Source organism: Limulus polyphemus, unplaced genomic scaffold, assembly GCF_000517525.1.
Source record: "Limulus polyphemus unplaced genomic scaffold, Limulus_polyphemus-2.1.2 Scaffold6280, whole genome shotgun sequence".
Lineage (NCBI taxonomy): Eukaryota > Metazoa > Arthropoda > Merostomata > Xiphosura > Limulidae > Limulus > Limulus polyphemus.
This window is the reverse complement of record NW_013671890.1, coordinates 17,582-27,992: the sequence shown is the minus strand read 5'-3', so window position 1 is coordinate 27,992 and position 10,411 is coordinate 17,582. Positions and strand designations below refer to the sequence as shown.

Sequence of the window (10,411 nt, the reverse complement as noted above, 5' to 3'; positions counted from 1 at the left end):
ATAAAGTAAAACTGTGTTATGGGATTTAAATGTACATATTAATCAGTTTTTTTTTATGTTTTTACCCATAAGCCCAAGTTAACTATTTCACTTACAAGTGTTGTGGTGGTGAATTGCAAGCAAAACTGGATGCATCCTATGTGAGAGTCCATAAATACACAACATATGCATCTGTTTTTAGTTGTGATCCCAACAAACTAGTCGCTTAATGTTTTAATAAATACGATCATTCGATACATTACTTCGGAGATTAAGTTAATGGGAGAAATGACCTAGGTTTGGAGATTAAGTCGACAGGAGAAATGACCTAGGTTTGGAGATTAAGTCGATGGGAGAAATGACCTAGGTTCATAATGACAATTTTCTTACTCCATTCTTAAAACTAGGCTAAAACAGTGGAATCCTTTTTACGTTTTGACTTTTACTTCAGTGTTTAATTGTTACTAGCACATAAGATAAGATACAATTTGTAAAATTTCATTGATATGTTTTAACCATTAATTATATTTTATGAGCTTCTGCATTTATGTACAAAGGCAATTTATTTTTCATTGAGCCCTAAGATTAACCTGCCAAAGATATTTTTGTCACTACCAATAAACCTAGAACAGAGTTCTTGATCTTAGGAATAATTTAAGATTTGAGAACCTAGGAGGCAGAAGTATAAAGACATTGACTGGTTGCTGGTAGAATGAAAGTGGTAAGACACAGTGTGAAGTTAAAATAAAAACTTTATTTGCTTAACAAAAACTGATGGTAAAAAGCCGATTGTTTACTGTAAGGACTTCACTGGAGAATCTTGGTTCTTTCAAGTCAAGAAGAATCTTTTTGTAAACACATACCCTACTCCTTCTGCAGCTGAGGAATCAGAAAACTGGGTCACAACTATCCAGACATACCATGTGACAGTTGTAGAACAATCTCACATACACATGGTAAATAAGTACACGATACAGTGATACCATGAAAAGATAGCTCATGTGATCAGACCCTGTCAATGTAAGTAACACCTATGGTTGAATGTATAAATGCACGAGCTCCAACAGATTTAGAATATTCCAATGTGAATTTGAACTTAGATTTGTTCTTGACCTGATCTTAAGTTTAATACAGATTTAAAATTTACAGCACTGTTTAGATACTAGCAAAGAATGCATAACATGGTAAAGCACAAAGCAAATCACATAGAGAAGATACAATATATTCAACCATCACATATAAGAAATAACAATACAAATAATCCCTTCAAATATAACATGCAACAAACATTCTCACCAACCTCATAACATATAATAATACAAGCAAACTACATCAATAAGCTCATCAAATACACAACACAAAATAATAAATTGTATATTTGATACACATATAAAACCCCTTTCAAAACAATAAAATTAACCATATAAAACATAGAACAAATCCTTTATATAGAATAATAAAAACAATTACAGATGCACATAATACAGCACTGTTTAACTACTGGTAAAATATATATAAGAACTTGTTATTAAAAAAATGATATAAAAAACAGAGACATTAACAGCCAAATTTATAAAAGTAGAATAAACCATAATTTGCTGATACAAAGCAAAAATAAACAAACAAGCTACAGTGATCATTAAACAAATATCAAATCACAATAATAATAGTAATAAAAGTCAAAAGGAAATTAACATTAAACAGAAAAATTAACAAAATCATGCCAATACACATAAAAAGTTGAAACACAAATTTAAAAGTAAAACACGTACAAAGCTATGAAAAAATGAAGTAATGATTACATAAGATATACACAATTTCACATAGAAGTCTATCAGGTTCATTACAGATTACTTGTCACTATTACCGATGCATGTGTCTCTTTTTATTCCAACTAGAAATTCTATTGATGTATTCACCATTTGAAATTACTTTGATAAATGTTAGTGTAGGATAAGACTAAAGGCTCATTTTTCCAAACCAACTCCATGTGAAGAACCTCATCTTGACACCAAACTCTGATCTATAATGGTATGGTGTCAAAAATTTGTACTTTGCTGATGCTAAAAGGCAAATTACTGACATTAACTTCTACAATCCTTTAAGCACTGATCTGACTACATTGTTCAACATTAAAATTAAACTATGATTAACAGTTTGATTCACAATGTGAATCAAACTGTTAATTATAGTTTAATTAAGTTGGTAGCACCTGGTGGCAAGCTACTCATGTGAATCAAACTATTAATCATAGTTTAATTAAGTTGGTAGCACCTGGTGGCAAGCTACTCAGAGTAGCTTGCCACCAGGTGCTACCAACTTAATTAAACTATGATTAACAGTTTGATTCACAGCTTACCACCAGGTGCTACCAACTTAACTTTTAGTAATTCCAAACCCTGGAATTTTACATTATTTCTAAAATCTTGATACGAATCATTTCTGCCTGTAATTTCTACACTGATATAATTTTGTATTTGGTTGGTGATATCCCTAAACCCTAAGAAATAAAATATGTTGCTACAGACATTAAAATGGTTTCTTCTTATTCTTCATTATTTGTTGGATATACAGAAAATAAAATTTTTTTTCCATTCATTTAAAAGTGCTTACAAACGTTACATTCCACCCTTGTTTGATTTTTTACAATTCGATTCCTCCTCCCATCTTGGTCTAACTTCACATGGACAGATTCCTTAGTAAGCTCAACTTTTATAAGACATTCAAATATTCAATGAAGACTGTCATTTATCTACATTAGTCCATTAGAAACCCATCATTTACTATTCATATCTCTGATATGACTCTTCCCATCCATGACATTTCAGTCACTCCAGTATTCTCATTTCCTAAGACTTTGTAAACTTGCTGTAGTCAAAATCTAAAGAAACGAAAGACTTCTTTATCAATTGCGTCTGTTTTTTATGTTTTACTGTTAATGTAGCAATCAATTGAGGTATCTTTGATTCAGCTGGTATTTCAAATTGATTGGGATATCTCTGAATAAGTTCTTCCCTCGTCTGAGGTGGATCCACAGTTTAGCTTATTCACTACATTTCAACTATCACATTCACAACCATATCTATAACATTTCAAGCATGTTTCATTGCTTCTTCGTTTTGCTTTACACTTACAAGGTAACTCTCAATGTTGGCTCTCATGGTCTTAGGTCAGGTCACGGGTCTGATCCAATGGCCTAGACCTCGAAAATATTGTTAACTATCTTTTTGTCTAATCAAAACAACCCAAACCTTTTTGGAATCACTAAATTTTGGGATCCACATCAAGATGTCGAGCTGGCTCATGTGGCAGGTGTTAAAAGATTAAATTCTTACTACAGTCATCATGAATGTATGATTTCTAATGTGTGAAAAAACCACAGTAAATGGAACAAACTGTCATAAGTCTGATATCAGAGAAACTAGTTTCAATACCTTCATGTGTCCTCTTCAGTTTCACATTTTGTCTTCTGGCAGGAAAAACTGGTCAACAAATGCCTACATGACCCCTGATCTAAGAATTCCCTTAAGGACACAGGAGGTCAGGAAGTTGTTAAGTTTAAAGTGACCTTGGGAAGCGTTAAAATTAAGCAGGTTTTTGATTCAACAACTTTCGTTGATTCTTCTTTTTTATGTAGTTATCCATTTTGTATAAAATTCTTGTTGATTTCCATATGAATAAAAATGGCATTGTTTTGGTTTCCATATTTTACGTTCAGAAACTCTCGTGTCAACACTTCTTCCGGTTTCACCTACATAACCTTTCTCACAGGACTGACATGGTATGATATAAATGCCTTGTTTTATAGCTTCAGGTGTTTTTCTGTTTGAAGTTAGGTTATTACATAACCTTTCTCACAGGACTGACATGGTATGATATAAATGCCTTGTTTTATAGCTTCAGGTGTTTTTCTGTTTGAAGTTAGGTTATTACATAAACTTTCTCACAGGATTGACATGGTATGATATAAATGCCTTGTTTATGTAATTCTCTTTTAAGAAATCCTGTGGTTTCTTCAATTTGTACATTGGTAAATAAAGCTTCAACATCAAAACTTAACATTTTTCCTTTACTCAGGTCAGTGTTTTTAATTTTGTTCACAAAATCTACACTGTTTTGGGGATAGATGTCCTGCTAACCATTTAGATAATGGGTATGTGACAGAACTCATGTTAGAAATTATAGGTCTCAGGGGATTGTCTTCTTTATGTGTTTTAGGTAAACCGTACATATAAGGTAATGAAGGGTTAATAGGTTTAACTTCTTTAAAATACCTGGGTGATCGGCAAGAATTGTACTTAGTTGTCTGTTAAAGTCAGACACCAACAACTGGTCCAGTTATCAACGCTATTTTCAAGTTTTGAACAACTCGACTTTCAAGATCTACGTATCTACACGAGCCGATGTTTCCATTTATCAACGTTATATTTTAAGATCTGTGTAAGAACTCAGCTAACAGATGTTTCCGTATATCAAAGCTATCTTAATTAAATCTACAATATGCTTCTTATGCTAAAATAACTGTATAAAGTTGTGACATCTAGGTTTTCATTGAACATGTTGTTTGTGAAGTAATTTGTCTCTTCTTTCTCAACGTATTTCTGCATATATCAAGTACTAAACTCCGATTTGTTTTGATTTTTTTTATATTGTAGTTATTATTATTTTTAAAGATAATTGCTTAAATATTATATTTCTTTCATATTCATTTAGATGTTATTATCCATTTAAGATGAGCAAGCAAAAGGCGACCTCTAAAGGTGAGTTATGGCGGTAGCACATTATAAAGGAAATAAAATTACCGTAGTTTTCGGAATATAAGACGCACCATTATTTTGAAGATAAAGTTTTTTGGGAAAAAAAGCTAGTCACATTTGAAAGATTTTTATTGAACAAAAATTGAAGTTGATACTTTAAAAATTAGTTTATATTGTTGAACATAGCTTTGCCTGTTCCCAATCTGTGTAAACAACAATGTATTTACCTGTCTTGGTCAGTATTTTAGACAAAAATCTAGAATGGCCATGGGAAATCCACTGTCTCCAATACTGTGCAACCTTTTTATGGAATATTTTGAAACCGAATTAGTTTCTTTCATAAGTATAAACCTTTCAAAAATTTTGTGGTTCTGATATGTAGATGATATATTTTCTATGTGATCAAACAAAAGAAGTGCTTTCAACAACCTTAATCATCTTCACCCAACTATCCTTTCTTGGATGTTTTGATAACCAGAAAAAAATCACAGAACCAGTCTTCTCAGTATACCGCAAACCGACAAATTCTTTAAGTTATGTTCACTTCTTTTCGTGTCACCATAAACAGGTCAAAACATCTATTATTTCTTCATTCTGTCTTAGAGCATATAGAATATGTCACCCGACAATGTTTGAACATGAAATTAAAAATATATTTTCTATTTCCAAAGAACTACATTTTACACAACGTTTCATTACGAATTATCACCTCAAAGCAAGAAAAAACCTTGTTCCATGAAGATAAAGAAAGATCAACCAATGATAATGTGAAATCACTTTATATTGGCTACAACACTAACATTGAAGAAATACAAGTATGTTTCAACTAGACGTAATAAACAAGCCATTCATTATGAAACTGTATTGAGTGCAAAACCTTTCTTTCCGAGCATTAGACTATGGATCAAGAAGAAGTCATGACGAAAGGTCTCTTTACCAGAGACACTTATAGACAGTTTGTAGATAGTGGCACAGCAGCTCTTGTTGCCAGGGGAATCTGGTGACTTTGCCGAACAGATCTGTGAAGCATGTACAGATATTTCCAACATCCTAGAAACACCTCTCCCTCCAGGAAGTGATTCTGGTGCAGGTTTGTCCGATACACTAAGGAGACTTTTGGCAGCTTGTGCAAAAACTGTACAAAAGACCCTAGCAGCAATGGTAACACTGTCTCCATACAGTATGCAAGCACAGCATATTGCTTCACATCACAAAACCATAAATAATGACAGAAGATCAAGCATGAAAGAGTCAACAATGGATGTATGATTGATTGTGTGTCACTAAATGTGTCACAGAATATGATCTACAACCAGCTGATCCACAATCTACAGATATCGGGAAAAATTTAGTTAAAACTACATACGCAACGAAAATATCAAAATTAAATAATAAGTTGAACAATCGCCAAGTTTGTTCAACATACTGATATCGGGAGCCAACTGAAGCCTATCAAAGAAGAGCATTTGCTGTTAAAAATTTCACTGGTGGATCATTTTAAGCTACTTTAAGTATTCTATAAAATATCCTCGTGATTTTAACATCCTAAATAAAGTGTTTCTTTCATTTTGTTATGGTAGGTTTCATATTTTTGTCGTAACTGAGCTTAAGTAAATAAACGTACATATGCCCTTTTTTGAATATGGTCCATAACTACAAAATGCTTAAAAAAAGCCTTGGCCACTTGTGTATATTTTTAAATATATTAAGGTGATAACTATGTACACATTCCTGCCACATCAAACAACCATGTGGTTTCTCTCCAGTATGCGTGTTATCATATTTTCTTAGAACATTATTTTCCCAAATTCTTTACCTGTGGTTTCAGACTTTTTTGGACATCATATAAAATCTACGGTTTCTCCCCATTATGTACCCTCTGATGTGTTTTAAGTTTACCATTACTTACAAACTTTTTTCCACACTCCACACAACTGAATGGTTTCTCTCCAATGTGTATCTTTTGGTGAGTTTTAAGGTTACTACTTCTTCCAAAGTCTTTACCACACACTACACAACTGTATGGTTTCTCCCCATTGTGTGCTCTCTGATGTGTTTTAAGGTTATCATTACTTACAAATTCTTTACCACATGCTAAACAACTGTATGGTTTCTCTCCTGTGTGTATCCTTTGATGAGTTCTAAGATCACAGTTTCTTCTGAATTCTTTACCACACACTACACAACTGTATGGTTTTTTCCCTGTGTGTATTGCTTGGTGAGTTTTTAGATGACAGCTGCTTCGAAACTGTTTGCCACACACTAGACAACTGTATGGTTTCTCCCCAGTATGTGTCCTCTTATGTATTTTAAGTTGGCTACTACTTGTATATTCTTTGCCACAAACTACACAACTGTATGGTTTCTCACCAGTGTGTATCCTTTGGTGTATTTTAAGATCATTATTTCTTGTAAATTCTTTATGACACACTAAACAGCTGTATGGTTTCTCCCCAGTGTGTATCCTTTTATGTGCTTTAAGTTTATCATTACTTCCAAATTTCTTGCCACATTCTACACAACTGTATGGTTTCTCCCCAGTGTGTATCCTTTGGTGAATTTTAAGATAACTATTTCTTCCAAATTTTTTACCACATACTAAACAACTATATGGCTTCTCCCCAGTATGTGTCCTTTGATGAGTTTTAAGTTGACTACTTCTTCCATATTCTTTACCACACTCTACACAACTGTATGGTTTCTCCCCAGTGTGTATCCTCTCGTGTCTTTTAAGTTCATTATTACTCCCAAATTCTTTACCACACACTAAACAATTGTAAGGTTTCTCTCCAGTGTGCACCTTCTCATGTCCACTAAGTTGACTTTTACTTCTAAATTTTTTATCACAAACTACACAACTGTAAGGTTTCTCACCAGTATGTACACTCTCATGTTTTTTTAACTTGACTACTGCTTCGAAATCCTTTATTACATACTAAACAAGTGTATGGTTTCTCTCCAGTGTGTATCCTCACATGATCTTGTAAACAAGTACTTGATACAAAAGTTTTTCCACATTCTATACAACTGTATGGTTTCTCCCCAGTGTGTATCCTCTCATGTCTTTTAAGTTCATTATTACTCCCAAATGGTTTACCACACACTAAACAACTGTATGGTTTCTCTCCACTGTGCACCTTCTCATGTGTGTTAAGTTGACTTTTACTCCTAAATTTTTTGTCACAAACCACACAACTGTATGGTTTCTCTCCAGTATGTACCTTCTCATGTTGTTTTAACTGACTATTGCTTCGAAATCCTTTATTACACAGCACACAACTGTATGGTTTCTCTCCAGTGTGTATCCTCACATGTACTTGTAGACAGGTATTTGTTAAAAATTTCTTTCCACACACTATGCAACTGTATGGTTTCTCACCAGTGTGTGCTCTCTTATGTCTTTTAAACTGACTACTGCTTCGAAATCTTTTACTACACATTACACAACTGTAAGGCTTCTCCCCAGTGTGTATCCTCAGATGCATTTTTAAGTGACTCTTTGTTAAAAAGTGTTTTCCACACACTAAACAATTGTATGGTTTCTCTCCAGTGTGTACCTTCTCATGTTCGTTAAGTTGACTTTTACTTCTAAATGTTTTATTACACAATTTACAACTGTATGGTTTCTCTCCAGTGTGTATCCGCTGATGTATTTTTAAGTTACCCTGTGTTACAAATTGTTTGCCACAAACTAAACATTCATAAGGTTTCTCTCCAGTGTGCACCTTCTCATGTCCATTAAGTGCACTCTTACTTCTAAATTTTTTATCACAAACTACACAAGTGTATGGTTTCTCCTCAGTATGTACTCTCTCATGTTGTTTTAACTGACTATTACTTCGAAATCCTTTATTACACACTACACAACTGTATGGTTTCTCTCCAGTGTGTATTCTCAGATGTATTTTTAAGTTGCCCTGTGTTACAAATTGTTTTCCACACACTACACAACTATGTTGTTTCTTCTCAATGTATGTTTTCACATGATTTATTTTTGATTCTTTGCCAAACTCAATGCTACTGTATGATTCAGCTTCACTATGGAAAATGTTACGTCTTTTTTGGTTATTTACCCTCAATAATGTTTTACCACATGGGTTCAAGGATTTATAATTTTTTGACTTAGAAAACAGAGACTTTTGTGTTATAGTATTATACTCAGGAAACTGCTTTTCACAATAATTGTTCAAGTAGGTCTTTGGATCTAGAATTAAAAGATGCATTTAAATTAATAGAGTAATTAATAACAATATACATATATACTGATTGAGTAACTAATAATTTTAATTATAGTTTAATTTATACTTAATTAAAAAAATATATCAACTTTGAAAAAGTATGCAACTTTGAAAAAGTATGCAATCATCTGAAACTAAACCAAATCCAGTATGAATGGTGCAATTAGTATGTCATAACCCTTGAAGAAATGTCTATTGCAGATTAGAAAATAACCTAGATGATGCACATATTCTTAAACAAACAATGGCTATAATACTTAAATACAACTTCTGTTCAGGATTCTTATACTAGTGGAAACATGAAAGTTATAACAAAGGCAGCAGAACACATGCAGAATGAGTACAGAGAAGATGAAACGTAAAGTCTTAATAATCATGAAGAGAAACTTGTTGGTTGAGTGACCCATTTTAGAACACTTGCACAAAGAATGTTCAAAACATTGTTGAGTAAAAAACAAACATTGTATTAAGAAGTATCTGTATTTCCTGAAGTGAAAAGGAACAATAAGATATTAAAAGTGTAGTGCAGAATATTACAACATATTTTCTACTATGTTGATATGTACATACTTTGAAATTTCTTTTCTTTAGTTTAGTTTGGATGTAGGAAGTTGCTTGAGTAAATACATATAAACTTTGGTTCCTGCTAGCTCTATCCAAAATGCCATTCACTAGTTGGCAACTAAGCACATTTTCTTACAGGAAGGATAGCTTGTGACTCTCAAAATAGAAAGCTGTCATTTAAGTTGACAAAGGGGATAATGGCTCAGCACTTCACCACCCAACACTGGACCATGAATGGACATATTTCACACACAGGACTACTTTATGTGTAAACCTGGATTATGATGTTATTGTATTTTCTAGTATTATATGCCTGGTACTCTTCCGATAGACAAATTTTGTTAAGTTTTCAAACTTTTTACTTTTGCAGAAGACTTTACTTTTGACAATGAATATATAATGTAGCTTAACTGAGACTTTGGTAAGAGTTTTAACTTCACATTTCTAATTTTTCTTTTTTAATTTTGGGTTTAATCTAAACATTACAGAGTCGTAGTTTACTTTATAGACAGTGCTTGAAGTGGAAGAAAAGAGAAAGTGAAATTTTTGAAGCTGAGTACTGTATTTCTTGGTTTTCATATTTATTCTATATTTAATACTGTAAAAGTAACTAAAATGCAAGTACTAAAACTTATTAGGTAAGATAATGAAAAAACAAAAGAATTCTGCAAAAGGTATACTCACGAGAAGCTCCTGCATTATATAATTCAATACAGTAACATGAGCTGCACATTCACCAAGTGAATTAACTCTTTCAGCATGGGCTCGGTCCTTCGGACTGACCTCATAACCATTTTGTGCTTGTAATAGTTTTCATGCTATAACTTTTAAATTAGTAAGCGAATGTAAAGAAATTTGGCAGATTATCAGTAA

At 32.8% G+C, this 10,411-nt stretch overlaps 1 pseudogene; it reads right to left on the bottom strand.

The window, feature by feature from the left end:
* Positions 1-4,920: 4,920 nt before the first annotated feature.
* Positions 4,921-10,411, bottom strand: part of LOC106473570 — a 7,382-nt pseudogene continuing 1,891 nt past the window's right edge.